The sequence below is a fragment of the Eptesicus fuscus genome, chromosome 16 (genome assembly GCF_027574615.1).
Source record: "Eptesicus fuscus isolate TK198812 chromosome 16, DD_ASM_mEF_20220401, whole genome shotgun sequence".
In the NCBI taxonomy this organism is placed as follows: Eukaryota; Metazoa; Chordata; class Mammalia; order Chiroptera; family Vespertilionidae; genus Eptesicus; species Eptesicus fuscus.
In genome coordinates, this window is record NC_072488.1 from 15,791,061 (window position 1) to 15,813,977 (window position 22,917).

At 44.4% G+C, this 22,917-nt stretch overlaps 1 protein-coding gene across 5 annotated transcripts in view; it reads left to right on the forward strand.

Moving 5' to 3' along the window:
- The window catches only part of LTBP1 (latent transforming growth factor beta binding protein 1), a 349,094-nt gene that overhangs the window by 41,596 nt on the left and 284,581 nt on the right, over positions 1–22,917 (forward strand). The window lies entirely within an intron of this gene.

Genomic DNA, 22,917 nt, shown 5'->3' on the forward strand with positions numbered 1-22,917 from the left:
GGAATTTCTAGTGTGTTCTCCCCGCTAGGAACAGGGTCCACGTGGTGATTAGGATCCAGTCCGCCCACAGGCGTTATTTCATCCGCTCCTCTGGATGAAAATTACCCTAATTTATACTTCCCGTTTGAATAGGCCACCTACCTTCCCCGCGGAGTGGGGTCCTTCGAACTTGTTCTTTCTCCTTTTATTCCCTCCTCAGTCCTCTTCTTTCTGTTTTTCTTCGTTTTTCTCTCATTTCTTATTGTCTCGCACTTCCCTTCTGCCGTGACAAGTAGATTGGGGGAGGGGCTAGTTTGAAATCCCACCACGTGGCTAGCATTTTATTTGGAAAATATTTATATCCTGCAACTCTCAGCAAGAAGGAATAGTAGTTATTAACTCATACTTAGTAACAGTGTTTCCTAACTAATACTTAGTAACTTAGCCAGGTACTGTTTCAGATGCTTTGTATATATTATTAACGTATAACTTACAGTGACCCCACACGGGTCATTATTAACCCCACTTACAGAGGAGGACAATGAGGTGCAGTGTGGTGAAGTAATTTGCTGAAGGCCATAATAATAATAATTAATAATAATAAGTGTTTGGGTTAAGATGCAGGCAGACTAGGGCTGTGAGTGGAGGCAGCAGGATCCAGCATCCACGCCCTGAAGTGGAGGGTGGCCAGCTTTTTCTGTGAAGGATCGGATATTCTCGGCGCTGGGGGACATAGGGTTTCTGTCGCAGCTCCTCAGTTCTGTCCTCATAACGCAGAATCAGCCACAGATGATGCCGGAATGAACGTGTGACCGCTCCAGTAAAACTTTTTATTTATGGCTATGGAAATTTGAATGTCATATAAATTTCACATGCCACCCAATATCATTCCTCTTTTGATTTTTTTTCCCCCCTCAGCCCTTTAAAAATGCAAAAACCATTCTTAGCTTGTAGGCTGTGGGCCAGCTTTTCGGCCCATGAGCTGTGGTTTGCTGACCCCTTCTCTAAAGGATAGTGAGTCGTGCTTTTTGGTGCCAGAACACGCATGTGACTGTGTCCTTGAAGTGATGTAAAGCTTCGGTTACATCATACCGAGGCAGCTCTCTCCCAGCATTGTTCTGGACCTCAAAATCGGCTCTGCGTCGAACTACGCCTTGGCACGCGAGAGTCAGATTCCTGTGCACTGCAGTAATTTTTTTCTAGCATCGTTACTTACATAAACTGTGAAGTCCTTTACAAGCGACATCATTCATCTCGAATAGCACCATCCGCTGTTGGACGGTGACCCTCTGCGATGTGTATGTGTGGGTTGTTGGCGAGAACCATATGTCAGATGTCAAAGGAGCAAACTTTTTCTTCTTTTTTTTTTTGGTAGCAGCGGTATAATTTGGACGAGAATATTGTGAGTCCAAGAGGAGGCTGAGGTTTCAGCTCTCGCTTGGCTTTGGGAAAATAGAAGTCCTTGTGGGCATACCTTGTTTGATTGCGCTCCCTCTTATTGCACCTTCGTTTATTGCGCCCCTCAGATATTGCGTTTTTTTTCTTTTGTATTTTTTTTTCGATTGAAAGTTTGTGGCGACCCAGTGTTGAGTGAGTTTATTGGTGCCATTTTCCCAACAGGCTCAATGGTGGTTAGTATTTTTTAGCAATAAAGAATTTTTAAAGTAAGGCATGTACATTTTTGAGACATAGTGCTATTTATTGCGTACTTAATAGGCTACAGTCTATTGCAAGCATAACTTTTATGTGCACCAGGAACCCAGCAAGTTTGTGTGAGCCACGGCATTGCATGTCACCATTCGGGGAACCAGGCCTGCCCTGTTTCCCAGGTTTGCCTCTAAATAACTTGTTTCAGAGACTTCATGTCTACTGGGTGCTTTGGGGTAAGGAGAAGAGATGGCCTGAGATACTAACAAGTCCTGATATTTTCTTTAAAAGCTTTCATAGGTCGCCCTGTGACTTGGGCACTGCAGGGATGTGTAAGATCCAGTTCTGCTCTTAAGGAGAGGTTGAAATAAGTGGCTATCACTTGAGAGGGATGCACAGGGAGGGGGCAGTTGGCCCACCGATGAGTTTAGGGAATGACACGATCACCTGAACTCACATTTACTCAAGCTGCCAAGGCAGCACAGATGACAGGACCCTTTTGCCGCTTTTGAGAAATGTAACCGTTCTCAAGTTATCTCATTTTGAGGTGCTTGAGTGTCCTCACGACCTGACGCTGGCCTCCCAGTGCGAGTGAGCCCACGCTGGAGAGAGCCAGGACGCAGCCACGGTGCCTTTTCAGTCCTCAGTCTCGGAAACGGCGTACCCTCACTTCTCCCTTATTCTGCTCATCACAAGTGAGTCGCCAAGTCAGACCACCCTCCAAGGGAGAGGAATTTAGCTGCATTTCTTTCTTTTTTTCTCTCTCTCTTTTTTAAAATAGATATTTTATTGATTTTTTACAGAGAGGAAGAGAAGAGGGATAGAGAGTTAGAAACATCAATCAGCTGCCTCCTGCACACCCCCTACTGGGGATGTGCCCGCAACCCAGGTACATGCCCTTGACCGGAATCGAACCTGGGACCTTTCAGTCCGCAGGCCGACGCTCTATCCACTGAGCCAAACCGGTTAGGGCTTAGCTGCATTTCTTGAAGGGAGAAAGAGCAAAGCATGTGTGGACATATTTGAAAATGACCACATCGAGGACATGAATGGATTGGAACTTGACGTAGAGGAAGACAAGTGGTCATAAAAAAGCTCTAAAGATTACTTGAAAACCACTTTAAAGACTAAGATGTCAACCAAACAATTCCAGAAAGACACAATGAAGCAAAATGGAAAAAGAAAAAAAAAGTAATGGCTACTTCATGAGCTGACGGAAGGAACAAAAGCTGCTCCATGCTGCTGCATACACACTGGCAGCCCCTTTTCTGATGCTCTGAACGTGTACCCCACTTTATAACGCTGGGGTCTTTAGAAAGTCCCTACTAACCCTTCAGGCTCCTCTCACAATTGCATCCCATAGATGTTATTCCCATGTCGCCCGTCCGTGTATTTGGAGAATTGCCACCGTTCCGTCACAGGTCTTGTCTTGCGTTACCTGTTTAAAAAGGTGTTAATTCTTGTAAGTTGGGGCTGGGAGACTCCACAAGGGAACAACATCCAAAACCCTTTAGCTTTCCAGAGCTTATTCCTCACCTGCCAGTGTCATTATTCACATGAATACATTGAGGTTTCCCATAAAAGTTTGTTTTGGGCCCTCCGGCTGCTCCATGGAGCTGCTGTGACTGGTGTGAAATTGCCCACGGGGCTTTGCCACATGGGGAGCTGTTATCTGCGCTGTGTCAGGAGGAAGCACTTTTGCAGGAGACAAGGTACCCCATTCCCTCTCTTCGGCTGGAGAAGGAAGCCTGGTTTTACTCAGGATATGATGTCAAGTCTATCTACAAAGCTCACATGGGCCCCGTCTTTTTTCTTGCCTGGGGCTGGCTATTTTCATCATCTATGGTACCCCGATGTTCCAAAGGGTTGTGGCTAGTTTCTCGGGAAAAATTAGTTTTTTCCTGTCTCAAACCAGTTGAGGGGACTGCCTTTATCCGATGTCATTGGCTGCCCCTCTGTCCGTCATCTTCTTCCCAGGGATGTGGGGAAGAGAAAAGAAGCACATTAGAAAACGTCCTTTTATAAGACAGGAGTAATTCAAACGCATCGAGCATTTATCAAGTGATACCGAGAAGGTCCTTTAAAATCCACATGGGGTTGATGGGTTCCACCTTCACGGTGGATCGGAGGCAGCCTTGGGTGACGTCTGTGCCGCGGAGAAGTTCTCGGCCTCCTCTCACTGTGGTTAGGTCTTAAAGAACACTGTATGCTGTGACACCGACAAGGATGGGAGACTTTGCGGAATGCTCCTGGACGTATGCTGCTCTCCTAATTACCAACAACAACAACGGCAAGATGTAAAGTTGTTCCCTCTATTTGGACTCTCTCATATCCCTAAAGAAAAAAACCCCAAAACCCTCCAGCAGTGAAACTACACCAACTGTGAAAACTGCAGGGAGAAGGTTCGAGCGTTTTGCAGCACTCGTAGTTGAGACTGGGACATTTGAACATTTGAAAGAAGCCAAGGAAATGGCCAGTTCTCAAATAGACAGTTTCCCCAAAGGGTCTGCGACTACGGGGGGACTTTGCTCAGTGTGGATCCCTACCCCCAACCTCCACTCCGCCCACACTCCCCCAGGCTTCTCTTCTGTGCTGCCCCGTACTTACCATGATCATAGCTGCACAGTTTTTCATCTCCAGCGGCATGGGCATACAGAGGGGTTACAGTAGATGTTTACCTGGAGTAAACAATATAAATGTCTATATCCCTGTCCAAGGATTGTCCCATGTATACTTACTTATATTGCAGAAGTTTCCTTTTTGTCTTGGAATAATACTGTTTGCCTTTGTAAAACCCTGAACATTTTGCAAAGTACTTTGCATTCCTTGTTATATTTGATCTGCCCAACCAGTCTATGAGATGGAGTTTATTTTTTTTTAAAATAATTTTTATTTTATTTTTTTTAAGAGAGAGAGAGAAAGGGGGAGAGAGAGAGAGAGAGAGAGAGAGAGAGAGAGAGAGAGAGAGAGAGAGAGAGAAATACTGATGTGGGAGGGAATCGGACTGGCCACCTTTGGTGCATGGGTTGATGCCCAACCAATTGAGCCACACTGGCCAGGGCAAGATGGAGGTTTTGATCTCTACTTTATGATGTGGAAAAGAAGCAAAGGGGTAGAGTGTTCATTTCAGGACATTTTAGGCATAGGATGAGAACTAAAAATTGAACCGATGGCTCATTTCAACCTTTTACATGCATTTATTATAACCCCTTTAAAAATTGAAGTTAAGTGGAAATTGCATAGAGAGGAGTACACAATCGGAAGTGTACACAGCCTGGCGATTTCCCACCGTGATATCACACTCGTGTGTGTACCACCCACATTGAAGAGGAGAGCATTGCCAGGCCCTCAAAGCTGCGTGTTTCTAGGTCTTCCCTCTTCCTGCTCTATCTTGATCCACTATCTTGACCCACTATCTTGACTTCTAACCAGAGATTAGTTCTGTCTGTTTTTGAACTACGTATGAATGGATCATACAGTGAGATTCATCTATGTCATTTTATGTGGCTGTAGTTTTCATTTACACTGCCAAAGATCGGCCCGTTATAGCAATATACTACAACTTAATTCCTTACTCTTCTCTTGATGGAAGTCTGGAATTTTCCCAGTTTTTGGCTTTTATGAATGATGCCGTGTAGGCAGGTATATGTGGGAATTCCAGAAGACCCTTGTGAACTCATCAGAAAACCAAGTCCAACTGGGTACAGCGACGTCAAGGTTCGAGAAGGACTTCGTAATCCATCGTGTGAAGTTGGATCATACTGGTATCTGTGGGTCAGCACTGGTTTGTTGTTTGAGGAAACCAGGCACCTGGGGGGAATGGTGGGGTGATGTAGTGTTTGAGGAGCTGGAAGCCAGGAACTGTTTCCTCCTGAGTGAGAATTGGCAGGAGGAGTGAACTGTGGGGTGGGGGTGGGAGAGGTAGGCGAAGGGTAGGGAGGTCAAGTTGTCTTCAGCCCTTCAGCCTGTTGGGTCCCAGGAGGAAGGCTTGGCCAAAATTAGTTTTGAGATACAACCAGTAACTGACTAGGTTTAAATTCTGGTCAAAGAATTGTATGGAAACTCCAAGTCTGCAGTTGAAAAGGGCAAGTTCTAGGATAGTTTGCTCCCCAATTTAATTGCTAGAAATCAGGATGGTGTTTTGTTGCTATGTAATAATAATAATTATGATAACAACCTATATATATAAAAGCCTAAGTGACTGGCCGACCAGCTGGTAGCTATGACGCACACTGACCACCAGGGGGCAGACACTCAACGCAGGAGCTGCTGAGCAACAGCAACTTCGCAGAGTGCCTTCTCGCACTCCGGGACCCCTCGGGCGATGTCAGACTGCTGGTTTCCGCCTGATGCCGATGCCCGCAGGCCAGGCCGAGGGACCTCACCGGTGCACTCTAGTATATACAGTAACAACTCATATTTACTGAGTGTTTATCCTTTCTACATATTATCTCGTTCCATCCTCTCACAAGAATGTGAGATAGATACTATTATTATCCCCATTTTGCTTGGCGAGGCGATTCAGGTGCAGAAGGAGTAGGCAGTTTGCCTAAGTTCGCGTAGCTCGCGGGTGTGGAGCCAGGATTCATACTGAGGCAGTCTGTAAGCAGTGGTCTGCATTGCTTCTTTCTTTGATGACATTTGTGTTCTTTTCCTATCACTACTGTAACCAATGGTCACAAATCTAGGGACTTAACACAAACGCACTGTCTCCGAATGCTGAGGTCAGATGTCTGGAATGGGTGTCTCTGGGCCAAGATCAAGATGTTGGCAGGACTGCGTTCTTCCGGAGGCTGCAGGGGAGAATGTTTCTTTCCTTCTTCCCCAGCTTCCAGAGGCGCTTTAAATCTGTGTGTTGTGGCCCCTTTTCCACCTTCAAAGCCACCAGCATTGGGCTGCGTCCCCCTCTCTGCCATTCTCTGCCTCCTCCTTCCACTTTTAAGGTCACCTGTGATTATGTTGGGTCCCCCCCGGAACACTCCAGGGTCATTTCCTCATCTCAAGGTCAGCTGACGGTCAGCCTCAATTCCATCTGCAACTTTAATTTTCCTTTCCCCACTCCCGGGTTCTGGGAAGTGGTACATGGACATCTTTTGGCGGGGAGGGGCAAACACTGCAGTATTTTACTAGGGACCCCGTCTTGTCCTGCCAATCTTCCCTGCTACTCAGGCATGCGCTGCAGTCACAGGATAGTAAATAATTATCGCTAGACGCTTCAGTGAGTTGCAGAGCCAGCCCTGTGACTCATAAAAGAGATTTAGATTTAGATACATCACGTAGATTTAAGGCCTCACGGTGGCCGCCACTGTTCTCTGGAATCTTGGGACCAGCACCCTCAGCCACGCGTGGCTGGAAGCGGGGGAACCAAGAAATCAGGGCCTAGAGAGGACCAGACACCAGGAGGGCCCGGCTCATGGGACGAGGGATCGAAACGTCCACACCACTCATGAATAAGTGGCCTTTGACGTACAGGGGCCACACCCACTACACAGAGTGGCCTGCGGGCCCTGCGTAGGAGGAGTTGGGAAGGGACGGGCAGACGTGGACAGGAGTGGGAGAGGGCTGGGGATGTCCCTCTCTACGACAATGACACCAGGGCCCTTAGGCCTGATCAAGTGTTTCCCGAGGGATTATTCTTGTACGTGGACATAAATCTGTGCACGGAAATGGAGTTGATTTGTTGTCAGAGGACTGCCTGCAAACCGACAATGGAACCGGGGTTGAAAGCCCCGCGAATCCGCCGAGAAGCGGTTGGGACAGAGCGCAGTTTGGCTGACCCGTGGGACCCGGGCGCTGTGGGCCAGGCCCGCAAGGCTGCTGTCCAATGCAAGAACGATTTTTAGAGCCCGACTTGGGGTGTTGCGCCGATTACAGTAAAAATCACATTTGGCTGCGTCCGGCATTCCAGAGATACTGCGCCTGGGGTCGCTCTCAATCCTCTTTCCTTGTTTGCCTTGGCCTAAGCGCTTGTTTTCGTTTGAGCGGAGTGTAGACTACATTTTAAGACCACATTTTTATGGCAGCTCTTCGGGATCAGAATAAAGAGCCAATGAGATGTGAGTTCTGTGCGAGGGAGGGGACAAGAGCACCTCAGATTACATAAAACATGCCCACGTAGGAAATAAAAAGCCACGTTCCACAGCCTCCACGGTAGGTATGCTTTTCCCGAGGCCCTGGACGCTGAGTTTATTTTCACCTCTGTGTGCGCCTCGGATGTGTTCGAGAGGACCCAGCAGAAACGGCGGGCCTCACGGTCCCGGAGGCAAGAGCTTCTCAGTGGAAAGAATGTCTACTTACCCGCACGGAAAAGAGAACCCCGAGATTTGCTGATCCAGGAGAAAGTGTCTGCCGTTCGCCAGGACGGCTATTTTCAGACGAGAGGTTTTCAGTGTCGTGCAGGAGGGAGGGAGGGACCAGAAAGGCCGGCGGGGTCGGGTGGGGGGCGGGGGTGCTGTGGGGGGAACGAGGGGAACAAAACAGTGGCTTGGACAATGTTCCCATTCCCCTTGGAGTTCGGTGGACTCCCCTGTGAGGGGGGGGAAAGGGGGGAGGGGGGAGAGGCTTGGACTGTCCCCTCTGTCCCAAGCGCTTGGGGCTTTATAAAGCATGAGAGAATGAAGCCCAAACCTGTGTCCACAACTAGAGGGATCTTTTCCAAAGACAAGTCTCCCGTGGCCCTGCCCTGGCTTCTCCGTGCTCTGAGGGTAAAGACCGGTTCGCCCCTCCCGGGGATCAGGCTGCCTGGTCTCATGTGTACCCTTCCCCCTGGTGGTCCCCATACCCAGGCAGCTGTCGACCCTGCCAGCTCCTTCCTGGCACATTTTCTCTGTCGCTCCCCCTCCCCCCGCCCTGTGCCCCGTGCCCCGTGCGTACTCTCCTCTTCTCTAATCAGCACCTGCTCCTTCTCCTGATCTCCGTTCCCTCTGGGAAGCATTCTCTGCTACCCTGTTACTTCCTGGGGAGACTTTCTTAGCCCCCCCTCCCTTCACAGCATTCCCTGCGGGTTCTGTGCTTCACCCCACCTGGCCCTGCCCTTACTTGGGGAAGGAGTCAATGAGGGGGGTCGCAGGGGACTGCTCTCAGTGGAAACGTCTGACCCGGCAGGAATGCGGTGCAGATGACACATCTTCTAGGCTGCCTCAGTTTCCCCAAAGTAGTGAGAAGAGACCAGTTGAAAGGGTCGCCGATGGGAGCAGGCACACGCTGACTCAGCCACCCTACTCACCAGGGCAGGACAGCAGCCTGCGCTGGGCGTCCCCTCCCCCCACGCCTCCCTCCCTCGGTGTGGTGGCGGCCCCGCCTGCCTATCCCTGTCCATGTCGCCAGGAGTTCCCATCCATCAGACTCCACTTGGTGCTCGGACCTTGCAGCGCTAGGTCTTCTTGCTCCTTGCGCTTCCTGGGAAGCCTGTGATGGGCATGAGGCACAGTCACAAACAGTGGCGATGGCCCAACCAGTTTGGCTCAGTGGATAGAGCGTCGGCCTGCGGACTCAAGGGTCCCAGGTTTGATTCCGGTCAAGGGCATGTACTTTGGTTGCAGGCACATCCCCAGTAGCGGGTGTGCAGGAGGCAGCTGATCGATGTTTCTCTCATTGATGTTTCTAACTCTCTCTCCCTCTCCCTTCCTCTCTGTAAAAAATCAATAAAATATAAAAAAAAACCCAAAAAACAAACAAACAAAAAAACACAGCGGCGATGGCAGAGCCCTGGATGCCAGTCTCGTGGGAAAATTCCAGACACGGACACTGTAAACCCAGTGTCTGCGCTTGAACTTTTTAGGCCTCGTCAGTATTTAATGAAATACTAATAATTTGAACTTTGATGCAAAATTGGCTCGGCTCTCAGAGGAAGGAACCGGGGACAGCAGGCAGACGTCATCTGTCACTCAGCGTCGCTGTGATTCCAGCGTGATGGGTGTGACTCACGGAGCGCGCTGTGACCGAAGCAGAGGAGGATTTTATCAATATCCGCGTCTTTGAACGGAGTCAGTGTGGATTCCTGTCCTGTTGGGAAGTTATCTGAGCATCATGGAAATGGAACACGTGTATTAGGGTGTTTGGGTTTTTTTTTGTTTTTTTTTTAATCTTCCAAAATTTTTAACCAGCGCGGACCATAAAGTTTCATAACTTACAGGGGTGAATGCCTTCCCAGGGTCACACGGGAAGGTAGACACAGAGCTGGGACCTGAACCTGACCTCTTTTTTGTTTTGTTAATCTTCACCCAAGGATAATTTCCCATTGGTTTTTAGAGTGGAAGGGAGGGGGAGAGACAGAGAGGGAGAAACAGGGATGTGAGAGAGACACATCTCCTCCCACACATGCCCTACCAGGCCTGGGGATCGAGCCTGCAACCAAGGTACATGCTGGAATTGAATCCAGGACCCTTCAGGCCTTGGGCCGACGCTCTATCCACTGAGCCACACTGGCTAGGGCTGAACCTGACCTCTTATTCCATGTTCTGTTTGCTATCTTGCATATGCCATAGTCTGGCTTTTTTTTTTTTTTAAATCAAAATCGTGAAAACGTTTTGCACAATATTTTGAAGTATTTTTTTTATAAATAAAAAGGACAGAGAAGTGAGACATTTTCGTTTCATAAATGTTAAGTGAATCGATGTTGTCAGACAAAAAAGCGTTTTATTTTCAAAACAGTCAAGGTTCACTTAGTCAAAACATACTCTATCTCCTGAAGAAAATGTGACGATTACTTCATTATAGTAAGTCACCAAGGTAGAAGCTGTTGCCAAATATTTGAAGATTAGCTGGACCGTGTGTCACACGTACGGAATTTACTTTGAAAGCTTTCTCATTTTAGGGCTGTCTTGACATACACATCACTCTGATGGCTTTCAAAGTGCCGCCTTTTTAGCCTCTGCCTGGTGTTGGTGCTTTGCCAGCGCTGGTATTTAGAGACTTGATGGACAGACTCTAAAGTGAGACTTCATTCTTTCTTAATTTGTTCAAAGCCTCTTTATGCAGCAGCTAATCCTTCCTAATTATATTGCTGGGAAGGATGTTCTTAACTCAAACAGGAAGATGACATGGGCATTTTGAGAAGATTAGGGTGCACTTTACTCTGAGAAAAGAAATTGGAAAGGAAGCGGTCGCCCTTTCCCATTTCTTACTCCCTGGGAACAAATAACCATCTTCCTCCTCCCCACCCCCCTTGATGAAATTCTCTCTGTTCCTCTTCCATTCCTGTAGCTCCTATTTAGCTCTGGACTTAACGAAGCTCTTGAAGGAGTGAAGGAAGTTTCTAAAAATTCCACTTCCATGTGTGAGGCAAGCATTTCACAACTTACTTGCCTTAATGACTTGAAAGGTGACCCACGAACCTAAATCGTTGGAAAATTTAGTGTGCGTATTAGAAATACTTCACATAAGGCTGAAATGCTTCCCAGTCTCCTTGATTAATTTCTTTGTTGCCACGTTGCTTCGTATTAATTTGATGTAGTGATTGTTTAAGTCAAAGTAAATGTTAGCCACACGTGGATATTAGATACTACGTGGGACAGTAAGTGTGGTCACTTTCAAATAAGACTTTGGTAAATCAAAGAAGTTATAGTTTGTAAAGTCTTAGTCGTTTTAAATATTCCTGTGATGTATGATTTTATCACATTGCTTACAGATTTATTTCAGTTTGGTTTTCTTAGATTTTTTTTTTGTGAGGGCGAACATTTTTTACATGTTTATTCACATACTATCTACACTAATAAAAGAGAAAGATGCAAATTGACCATACCTTCGTGACACCCAATCAGGAGTGAGTATGCAAATTAGCCCAACAAAGATGGTGGGTTAATTTGCATATACAGGCACTGAGTGGCCGGGGGCGGGATGCAGGCGTTCTTCACCGCCCCAGCCGCTCCAGGCCTCTGGGCAGCATGGGAAGGCAGAAAGGCGGCTCTGGCCGGAGCAAAGGTGGAAAGGCGGTGCCGGCAGCCAGGGGAAGGAAGGCCCATTCTTGCACGAATCTTCATGCATCGGGCCTCTAGTTATGTGAATAATCTACCAACATTCTCTATCCCATTTTCTATAACATGGTCTTATAAAAATTTTTTATTTGTAAGAACTCCTTTCATATAAAACTTCCCATTTGTCAAACATTTCAAGAACTCTCAAAGGAGGGGGTACCTGTATGCAAAGAACGTTATTAGTACTTATTTAATTTTTTAATTCCAAAATTTGGGAAAAAACTTCTTAAATTGGATTTTTTTTTGGGGGGGGGGAATTCCACTTGTCTATGAGGACAAGAATATAACCTATTATTCATAGAGTAATATATTTCAGAATTCTTCTGTCCTATGAGAGGCTGTTGATTGACACAGACAAAAATCTTTTATGTACCACTGAACCACCTATAACCATCATGAAGATAGAAGCACAGTTCTCCTCACCTGCACAACACACACTTTAGGTTTACTGTAGTTGATTCATTCGGTCTGTCAACAAATACTTATTGAGTGTCAACCACATGCCAGGTCATGTTATTGGCACTCCAATTAAAAGGATCAAGCTAACATGCCTAAAAAATAGGTAATAATATAGGATAAGTACTTAATTGACTGCTACCTACTATAATTTATAGTGGAGAATTAGGAAGTGAGTACTGGAGTAAAGGAACACTTACCCGAGTCTGGAGGATTGGGGGAAGTGAAGGAGAGGCTGACCTTTAAGTGCAGGAAATAACAGGGTGGAAGATATGTTGGAATGAGTCTCCTATTTCCACAGGACTGGCGGGAGATTGGTCTATTTAGGAAGAATAGAGCAGTAGGAGATGAGGTTGGGTGGGTAGGACCAGATTATGGAAGGCCTTGACCATCAGAGAGAGGATCTTTGAGTGGGGCTGTGAGAAATGGAGAGATGCCTCTCTCAGCCACTAAAGAAGTATGAGACTTTCCTGTGGGAAGCGAGCGTTGGGTGGTTGATGGGCAGGTCAGAGAAAGGGATGCCTGAAGGAGCTGGTTGTGTAGTCTTCAGAGGAAAGCTAATTTCCTCTTAATTTCTTAAGAGGAAAGCTAATTTTCTTTAAAACAGAGGAATGCAGACTATCTACCAGTCAAGAAGATGGTTCCTTTAGATCCCAGCTGAGAGTTATGTGTAGATGATTCATTCTCTCTCTCCCTCTCTCTCTCTCTCTCTCTCTCTCTCTCTCTCTCTCTCTCTCTCTCGTCAAATCAAATAATACATAATCTTTGCTTCAGGAGTGGGAGACAGTGGAAATAGTCTTTGAATGCTTCCCTTTCCTTATTGCACTCTACCCCTGTTTTCAAATTCACCAACCCATAATCAGAACAAGATTCTTCTGTGTTGGTCAGATGAACACTCCCATCTTTTGTGGGCAGTTCATTATGCCCTGCAGAGAAATCAAGATCTTGGTTTCTTCTTCAAATGTTCATCAGACTCCGGTTTTCTATCATTACCTTTGTTGGCTGTATAGCTTTTGCCATAACCATTTCCTGTGATTGAATACAGATCTCTGCTTTCTCTCTTTGGTTTTCATGCTAGACTCAGAGTGCTCAGCTCACTCCTATTCCTCTTCCTTAGGTGATAGAAATCCCACATTTTTCAGGATGTCTTTATGATGACCTAGAAATGAGTCTTGACTAGAGTATCACCACCTCTATGTTCACGGGCTCTAACTATCTTTCTAGTTGCATTGCATTATCTAGTTTCTATTTGGATTGATTCTCATTAGTTATTATTATTTATCATAATTTAATAAAAATAATTACCCATAATTAAAGTCTGTAAGAAAAATGGCATTATTTATTGGGTGATGTTAAATAATAAAATATGCGATTCCCCCCCCCCCCCGACTTTGCTTATATTTGTAGTTTAATTTAGCTAGGGAGCCAAAGTTTGCTAGGGAGTGTTTGATGATTTACTTTTGAAATAATCAGTCCAGGATCAGGGACTGATTCCCCTCTCCCCTCTCCCCTCTCCCCTTCTCCCCTCTCCCCTTCTCCCCTTCTCCCCTTCTCCCCTCTCCCTTCTCCCCTCTCTCCTCTCCCCTTCTCCCCTTCTTCCCTTCTCCCCTCTCCCTTCTCCCATCTCCCCTCTCCCCTTCTTCCCTCTCCCCTTCTCTCCTTCTCTCCTTCTCCCCTCTTCCTTCTCTGTCTCTTCTCCCCTCAATATTTTCCCTCCTAAATTCATAGTTTCACTTTCTCCCTAGGAGTGTTTTGTATTTCTTTTTGAGGGGATGATAGCATGGATACACAAATCTACAGAATCACAAGAATCAGGCCAAACTTGAGGTGTGTGGTTTCTTTAAGGGGGAAAAAAAAGGGCGAAAATGCTTTTATTTCTCAGATTTTCTTAGAATGGTTTCAAATGGAAAAGAATACTAGAAAATACTTTATTTAACGGACGAAAACGCTTGCTAATTTAACATAATTAAGATACTTAAAATTCTAAATATTTAGAGCTGATAAAGCAATGTTGAAATCCTGGAGGTGAGGTTTTTTTTTTTCTTTTTGGTTAGCTGGGCTGCTACTTCACGTTTTGTAATATAAATGTAGATATACTAACGTTCACCGCTGTTTGCATTTTGAAGTCTGCGTGGGTCAGGAAATGGGTTTAGTATTCAGTATCATCTAGAACGATGACAGGCCTTGGAGCCTCGGACAATGCTGGCACATTTTCAAAGGAATTCTTCCCCGGTCTGGATACTGTAATAAACACAGTGCACATCAGTCCATTTATTATACACACAACGTGTATAATAGTGTGCAGGGGTTTTTTTGGTTGTTTTTTTGTTTGGTTTCAGGCACATTTGTTATAGCTGATTATGTAAAGGGTTGGAAACAGAATCAGTTCAAAAACTTTGGGGCTGACATTCTCTCTTAAAAAAACATTAGTGAGAACGAATGCAAAAAAAAAACACCAAAAAAAAAAACAAAAAAACCCCCAGAAAATGCAAACATCCATACCAATCAGTTCAGAAAAGGGTTTATGTACAAAACGTGGACCCAATTTGAACTTTTACGATTATGCCATCGGGCAGCAGGTGGCAAGCTTTGCTTTGCAGTGAACTTCGGTTTTATTTTTATGCTGCGGAATGCCAAACTCCGAGGAGGGTGGTTTGGATCCACTGGAATATGTCATTTCTTGGCAGGGCAACCTCGAGCCACCTCCTCTGCTCATTGTGCATAATTGCCTCTCTTTGGATGCTGAAGCCATAACCTTTCGGATCCCCTGGTTGCAGATGGAGAGGACTTACTTCATATGAGCAATGCTTTATTCTCTTGTGATTTTTAGCAACACATTGCTAATGGGGAAAATAAAGGAGAAACAAATGAGTTTCTAAGGCAGCCCTTGTATGGTTTTGGAAGAGGTTTTGTTGTTCAGTCTTATTACTAACTACATATACATATAATTTTTTTTGTTTTTTTTTGGTTTCCACTTTAAAAAAGTCACTTCTCACTGGCTTAGATACCTTGGTACCGTGGTGTGAGAAGTATAGGCATAGCTTAGTCTACGGGGCTTAGCTTATTGTGCTTCACAGGTATTGTGATTTTTTACAAATTGAAAGCAAGACCCTCCACCAGCAAGACGATTACGATTTGCGTTCTTGCGATCCTCGCTTTATGATTGTGGTCTGGAGCTGAGCCCACAGCATCTCCGAGGTATGCCGCAATTAAAGCGGAATAGAGTGCCACGAAAGTATTTCTGGAAAATTAGAGAAGAAAAATCCATGTTGAGACCCCAAAATGGAAAGCTATTATCTTCCCTTCGGCAATAATGCGTGCTTTGTCAAGGTTGGGACTTTAAGTCGGGAAAAGAGACTAAGCGTAGTGATGGGAGTGATGGGGAGGTGGGCACCAGATTGTTTTATACACTCTTTGCTCACACGTCCTCTATAAAAAGTTTCTTTTAGGGTAGTTATTTTATGCATTGTGGAAAACTTGGGGGAACAGAGGAGAATGAGGAAGCGTGTGCTTCCCTGTAAACACTTAACAATCTACAAATATTCCATACCTGCTGCTTACTCCATCATTTTTCCTAGGGCTTTTGTTAGAAACGAGTTCATATGGGCTGTACTATTTTGTGTTGACAATGTTTTATACGTCCTTAACTTTTTAAATTCCAGCTCTGCATTTTTATTTTTTATTGTTAGAAAAATATATCATTTACGAAAAGACATAGCATTTACAACCCACACAGCTTAAAGGCTAATCATGAAAGCCAAAATTCCCGTACGCACTGAAGAAATAAAACACTCTCATTGCCTTAGCAGGCTCCCGGTGGCCCCTGCCCACACCTGCCCCCCTCTCTCCCTCACAGTCATTTGTATGAACCACTCCCTACTTTTCTTTAGAGCTTTACTGTACTTTTTGGTACTTTCGAGCTGTTATTTTGGCTAGCCAGTTTTTTGACGTTTAAATAAGTCTGATCCACATTTTTGTGTTCGTCGGAGACTAGCTTCTCTTGCCCAGGTGTGGACATTCATCCATAACAGTGGCTCTCAAACCTGAGTCTGTGAGATTCACCCTGTCATGTCTGAAGCTCCATGTGCTGGGCCCCCCCACCCCAGTTTCTAACTCAGTGGGTTTGGGGAGAAGAGCTTGCATCATTAAAAACTTGCAGGTGATGCTAATGTGCTGGTCTCAGGAGCAGCTTTGAGAACTATCGGTTATCCTGGTGCTTGGTAGGTGGGGTCCATGTATGTTTCCTCCGGGCAGCATCCCGTTGTACGAACAGACCACAGGTCACACGTCCCGCCTCCCGGTGATGGGCGTTGGGGTTGCTTCCGGTGTGGAGCTGTTCCGGCAGTATTGTGTCGAGCATTTTGGTCTTCTGTTACATATTAAGAGCTTTTATAGAATGGAATAAAAAACAGTGTTTCACTTGTGTTAAGGGTACACTCTATATTGTGAGACTCGTGTTTGAGGAACACACACCCTGCTCTGTGGAATGCCTGTTACAGTGAGCTCGTGCCCGCGTTGGAAGCCGCTCCTCTAGGATAGTTAGCGTGATCGCTGTTTTCCTTTATAAACCGTGTTCACTTGTTTAAGAAATCCTCCCCTTAACCCCGTGGTCGGCAAACTCATTCGTCCACAGAGCCAAATATCAACAGGACAACGACTGAAATTGCTTTTGAGAGCCAAGTTTTTTAAACTTAAACTTCTTCTAACGCCACTTCTTCAAAATAGACTCGCCCAGGCCGTGGTATTTTGTGGAAGAGCCACACTCAAGGGGCCAAAGAGCCGCATGTGGCTCACGAGCCGCAGTTTGCCGACCATGGCCTTAACCCATTGCTCTAAGATCTTTTTCTATATTTTTAAGCGTTTTCTTTCACACTTGTTTAATGCACCTGGAACTGGTTTTGAGTATAGTGTGATTTTCTTTTCCATATGGATAACTTATTGTCTTAGTACTGTACTGTGTATTGACTAATTCTCCCTCCTGTGGTACTAGATTTGTCATATTCAGGTTTCTAAATATGTGTAAGTCTGTTTCTGAATTCTCTGTCCTGTTACATTGGTCTATCCTTGAGTCAGCTGCATTTCCATGTAATTATAGAATCAGCTTGTCACTTTTTTAAAAAAAACCTGGCTGGAATTTTGATTATTGCATTGAATCAGTATATAATTTGAGATGAATATGCATTTAAAAAAATCCTCACTTGAGAGAATATGTTTTTATTGCTTTTAGAGAGAGAGATAGGGCTGGGGGAGAGAGAGAGAAACATCAATGTGAGAGATACACATCGATCCATTGCCTCCCGACCAAGAATTGAACCTGAAACCTGGGTATGTGCCCTGGCCGGGAGCCCACCATGACCTTTTGGTATATGAGATGAAGCTCAACCAAGTCACACCAGCTGGGGCATATCTTTGATATTGACTCTTCTTATGTATAAATATGTCCCTCTATTTATTTAGATCCTTAATGTCGTTTAATACAGTTTGAGAGTTTTCTTTATGTACATCTTGCACGTCGTTGGACAGATCTATTGATACCGATATTCCTGGTTACTATTGCAATGAAATTGTTTCGAAAATTTCATTTCCAAACATGGTTTTGTATAGAATTGAGGTTGCGTGTGATTTTTTTTGGTACACTGAAACTTTGCTAAATTCATTCATTCTGGTACATTGTCTGATTCTTTTGGTATTCCTGTAGAGAATTACATCATAACGGTGAGAGGTCCCCACCCCTCCCCAATCTTTATAGTGGTAATTTGCCGCATCACATTGGCCGGGGGCCTCCAGGTCATTGTGAAACAGAAGGAGTGATTGTGGGCATGGCTCCTTGTTTTAAAAAGGGTCCGGTTCCCCTTTCACCACGGAGGGCCACAGTTGCTGTAGGATGTTTGTAGATACCCGTTATCAAGTGAAGGGGAGCCCTTGCATTGCTAGATTGCCGAGAGTATCAACAGATGTTGAATTTGATCATTTGATCTGTTGGTTCGGTCATATGGTTGCCTTTTATCTATAATGTGGGGAATTATATTGAAAGGTTTGCTAACGTTGGAACAACTTTGCATTCATATAATAAACTTCACTTGGCTATTGTGTCTTTCTTAAATCTTTCAGCGCTTTCAGTTTACATCTGTATTCATGAGTGAGCTGGCGTATAATTTTGCTTTCTCATACTGTTTTGATATGGTTTTGGTATTAAGGTGAGGTTAGCCTAATAGAATGGGCTGGGGAGTATTCCTTCTCCATACTTTTTTGAGAAAATTTTGTATAAGATTGCATGTTTTGTAGAACTTGCTTATAAAACTATTTGGGTATTTTTCCATGAGGGTGATCTAATTTTTACTATCCCTTGCGCTTTTTATTTGTCCTTAAAATTTTTCTTTTCCTAACCGGTTTGGCTCAGTGGATAGAGCATCGGCCTGCGGACTCAAGCGTCCCAGGTTCGATTCCGGTCAAGGGCATGTACCTTGGTTGCGGGCACATCCCCAGTGGGGGGTGTGCAGGAGGCAGCTGATCGATATTTCTCTCTCATCGATGTTTCTAACTTTCTATCCCTCTCCTTTCCTCTCTGTAAAAAAATCAATAAAATGTATTAAAAATTTTTTTTTAAATTTTGTTCCCCTTTGGGTAAATAGTTTTCTTTTTTCCTCTCCTTATTGTCCCTCCCTCCAAACAAACTACTTTGGATTACAGCAGGTCCTCGGGTTACGTCGGAGATCCGTTCCTACGAACGATGTAACGCGATTTCTGCCGGAAGTCGGACCCACCTACACAAGCACCTACATCACTCACATGGACACACACACAGCAGCAATGAAGTGAAACAGTAAGACAGTTTAAAAGAAAGATAACAATTCCTGACTTTACTTGTGGTAAATAAATAATAAAAAACAGAAAGCACATATGTTCATACGTCGAAATGACGGAACTTTTTTTTTTTTATAAATAAATAGGAGCCGAAACTGGTTTGGCTCAGTGGATAGAGCGTCGGCCTGCGGACTCAAGGGTCCTGGGTTTGATTCCTGGTCAAGGGCATGTACCTTGGTTCCGGGCACATCCCCAGTAGGGGGTGTGCAGGAGGCAGCTGATCGATGTTTCTTTCTCATCGATGTTTCTAACTCTCTATTCCTCTCTCTTCCTCTCTGTAAAAAATCAATAAAATATATATAAAAAAATAAAATAAATGGGAGATGGCAACATAACCACGAAACGACGTATGTCGAGTCCGACGTAACCCGAGGACTGCCTGCATAGGTACTCTTATCTCCGTTCTCTTAGTGATTGTTCCAGATGTTTACCTAAAAAATGTATATTTAAGTTCACAAAGGCCAAAGATATTCAGTATTATTACCTTTCTATCAGTGCCATAGGGCCTTAGACATTTCAACTTTGATCATTCCCTCCAGAGGTGAATGCTGTTACTTTGCAACAGCTCAATGAAAAGATTTTAATCCTACAAATTATATTTTATGTCACTGCTTTATATTGTTAATGCTCATTTCGTTCTTTCACACATTTATTATTTTCTTTGTTCACTATTCCTATTTGCATTTTAGACATTCTCTCTGGGACAGTTTTTCTTTAAGTGCTTCTTTGGGAAATCCCTGTGGTGAGGGTCTTTTTATTTCTGGGGGTTTCCTGGATGTGCGGTGTAGCTTGGTGGTTATTTTTTCTAAGCATTTTGAAGCCATTTTCCCATGGCCTTCTGGCTTTCCTTGTTAATTATTTAATCAGCTGATGATCAAATCAGCAGGTGATCAGTTTGATTCCTATTCCTTTATGGGTCATCTTTTTTTTTTTTTTTTCTTCTGTTTGGATTTTATTGATCTTGCTTGGGATTTATTGGGATTATGATGTGAGAATTCATGTTTTTCACTTTTGGAAAATTCTTAGTCATTTTCTTTCCTCTTTGACTATTACCTCTCCCCAGTTCTCTTCTCTTAAAAGTGTAATTAGACAACGAGTACACCTTTCCATCCCATTCTCTATATCTTTCAACTCTCTCCTGTGGTTTTTCTTGCGTCTGTGCTGCATACAGGTATGTTTCTTTAGGTTCATTTATACACCGAGCTCTGCTATACCTTCTGCCGTCCTTTAGTTACCCATCTTACATGTTATTTATTTTATCTCTAAACGTTCTTTTTCAGATCTAGTCTGTATTAATAATCTTTTATCACTCAGTCATACTTTCAACATCTTTATATGTAGTAAATATGTTCTGTAGCTTACAATCCCAGTCTAACTTGCAGTTGTTACTGGGCTGCTACTGCCGTTTGATTTTTGTCTAATTCTGGTGTATTTCCTTGCGTATTTGGTGGCTTCTGGTTGTCAGTAAATGTTCACTGGCATTTTATCTCTAGAATTCCTTAAGATCCAGTGTTAGGGATGCTCTTACAGAGGGCATTATGTTTGCTTTATTTTATTTTATTTTTTTTTTTATTTTTTTATTTTTTTTTGGGGGGTTTTATTCTTTTTTTTTCCAATTTTTTTTATTAAGGTATTATATGTGTACATATCTTACCATTGCCACCCCCTACTCTCATATATGCCCTCACCCCCCAGAGTTTTGCATCCATTGGTTATGCTTATATGCATGCATACAAGTCCTTTGATTGATCTCTTATCTCCCCCACCTCTCCCTAACCTTCCCCCTGTAATTTGATAGTCTGTTTGATGCTTTACTGTCTCTGTATCTATCTTTTTGTTCAAGTTTATAATGTTCTTTATTACCCATAAATGAGTGAGATCATGTGGTATTTTTCTTTCATTGACTGGCTTATTTCACTTAACATAATGTTCTCCAATTCCATCCAGGTTGCTGCAAATGATGAGAATTCCTTCTTTTTTATGGCAGCATAGTATTCCATTGTGTAGATGTACCACAGTTTTCTGATCCAGTCATCTGCTGACGGGCACCTAGGATTATGTTTGCTTTTAGCAAGCTCTTGGCGGTACTACCCATCCAGGCCCACTTGTACCTCAATTTTGGAGTTGTTACTGTTTTGGTCTCGAAGGCATTTTTTATTTGATGGCCAAATCTGCACAGAGGAGGACTAATAATAGGAATTGTCACCTGAGATGAATTTTGTCGTCGTTACTGTAACTTCTCACGCTCACCAAATCCTAAGCCGGGACAGGCGTACAGCCTCATGCTTACTCGCCCGTGGGCGGGCTGCTTTTGGTTCGCCTACTGAGCGTCTTGCTGTTTGGTCTTCTGTGGCATCTCTTATCGTGTACAGTTACCAGGCTTCATCCCTGTGCCCCGGGCAGTGTATTAAAACCTGTAACCCAATCTACACTAATAGAAGAGAAATATGCAAATTGACCGTAAAACAAAACCAAAAAACCTGTAACCCAGGCGCCCAGGAATGGCAGATGCCCCTCCAAGGCAAGTCCCTCTTCTGGTGCCAACTTATTTCCCTGCGATGCATGCTCTCTGGGTGTTTCTGGCTCTGAGAGTGTCTCTCACTCCCCTGCCAGCTCCACCGTAGTTTGATATTCTGTCTAGTGTTGTCAGTTGTCTGATACTAGCAAATGTTCTCTGGACAACTCACCCCCTACTTCGCCGGAAGTCGCCATCCTAGTTAGTTTATATACGAAAGGGTTTTTGTTCTGAGATATTGGAAACCTAATATTTGGAGTATAAACCATAAAGATCCTGGTTCTGCGGGAGCTCGCATCACAGTTGAATAACTGCCCGCGGGGTCCTTGGGGAGGCCCAGGCATTCCTTTCTCCATCATTCACGGCCTGAGGAGTCTGACGGACACCCCCGTGTTGGGGGCCCCTCCAGCCAGTGGCCAGGGCCGGGGGGGTCTGTAGGACACTCTGCAGCCTGTCCTCACGTCCGCTCCTTGGCACCCGGACCGGGACACCTGTGCTCTTGGCTGGGCCTCATTTCCTGTCCTTTGTCTCTTTGTCCCCAGCCTGGTAGTTAAACCTTGTCTCCCGCGGCTTCATTTTCCTCAGGTTTCGTTTGGGCATTCTTTAGCCCTCAAACGTGTACGTTTAGAGTACTGATTAGTGTTTTCAGAGGTTAAACTAGCCTTTGTGTGTTATAATCCCACTCTTCTCTTTGAGGATTTGAGAGAAAATCAGAGTTCTGTTCATCCTTACACAGGGAGGAGGAGAGAGATAGTGATTTGGGGTCAGGAGAAGGGCAGACATGTTGTTGCTCCTGTTCCAATCGTATCTGATAGGAAAAAACAGAACTGCTGTCACAGGGGAGAGCTGGGACCCCGTTGAAACATACTTTCAAATCCAAGAGTACTCCTGAAGTAGTATAGTTGTTACAGCTATAAATAGTAGCAATATTGTGTCTATTTTGAGTGTGCCTCTTTTGGGCTCTAAATTTACACTTTTTAAAAAAAATTTTGTCCACAGAGTGCAACAAATTATTATTATTTTTAAATATATTTTATTGATTTTTTTTTTTTTTTTTACAGAGAGGAAGGGAGAGGGATAGAGAGTTAGAAACATCAATGAGAGAGAAACATTGATCAGCTGACTCCTGCACACCTCCTATTGGGGATGTGCCTGCAACCAAGGTACATGCCCTTGACCGGAATCAAACCCTTGAATTCGCAGGCTGACGCTCTATCCACTGAGCCAAACCAGCTAGGGCTAAATTTACACTTTTTAATGCTGTTTTAGACTCATCTCTTGCCATGACCACCTGTAACTTGGCAGCCCGTAGGTTGCCAAATATATCAGGACACCGAGTCCACATCTTTTCTAACCAAAATGGAAATAAAGTGTATTTTGGGCTGACCAGTTCTAATCACACACTTGTCTAAATCATTGAGAAATTACATGTTATGTTGGGGTGGGGGGGTGGCTATAACCATATAATCGTAGGCAATTAAA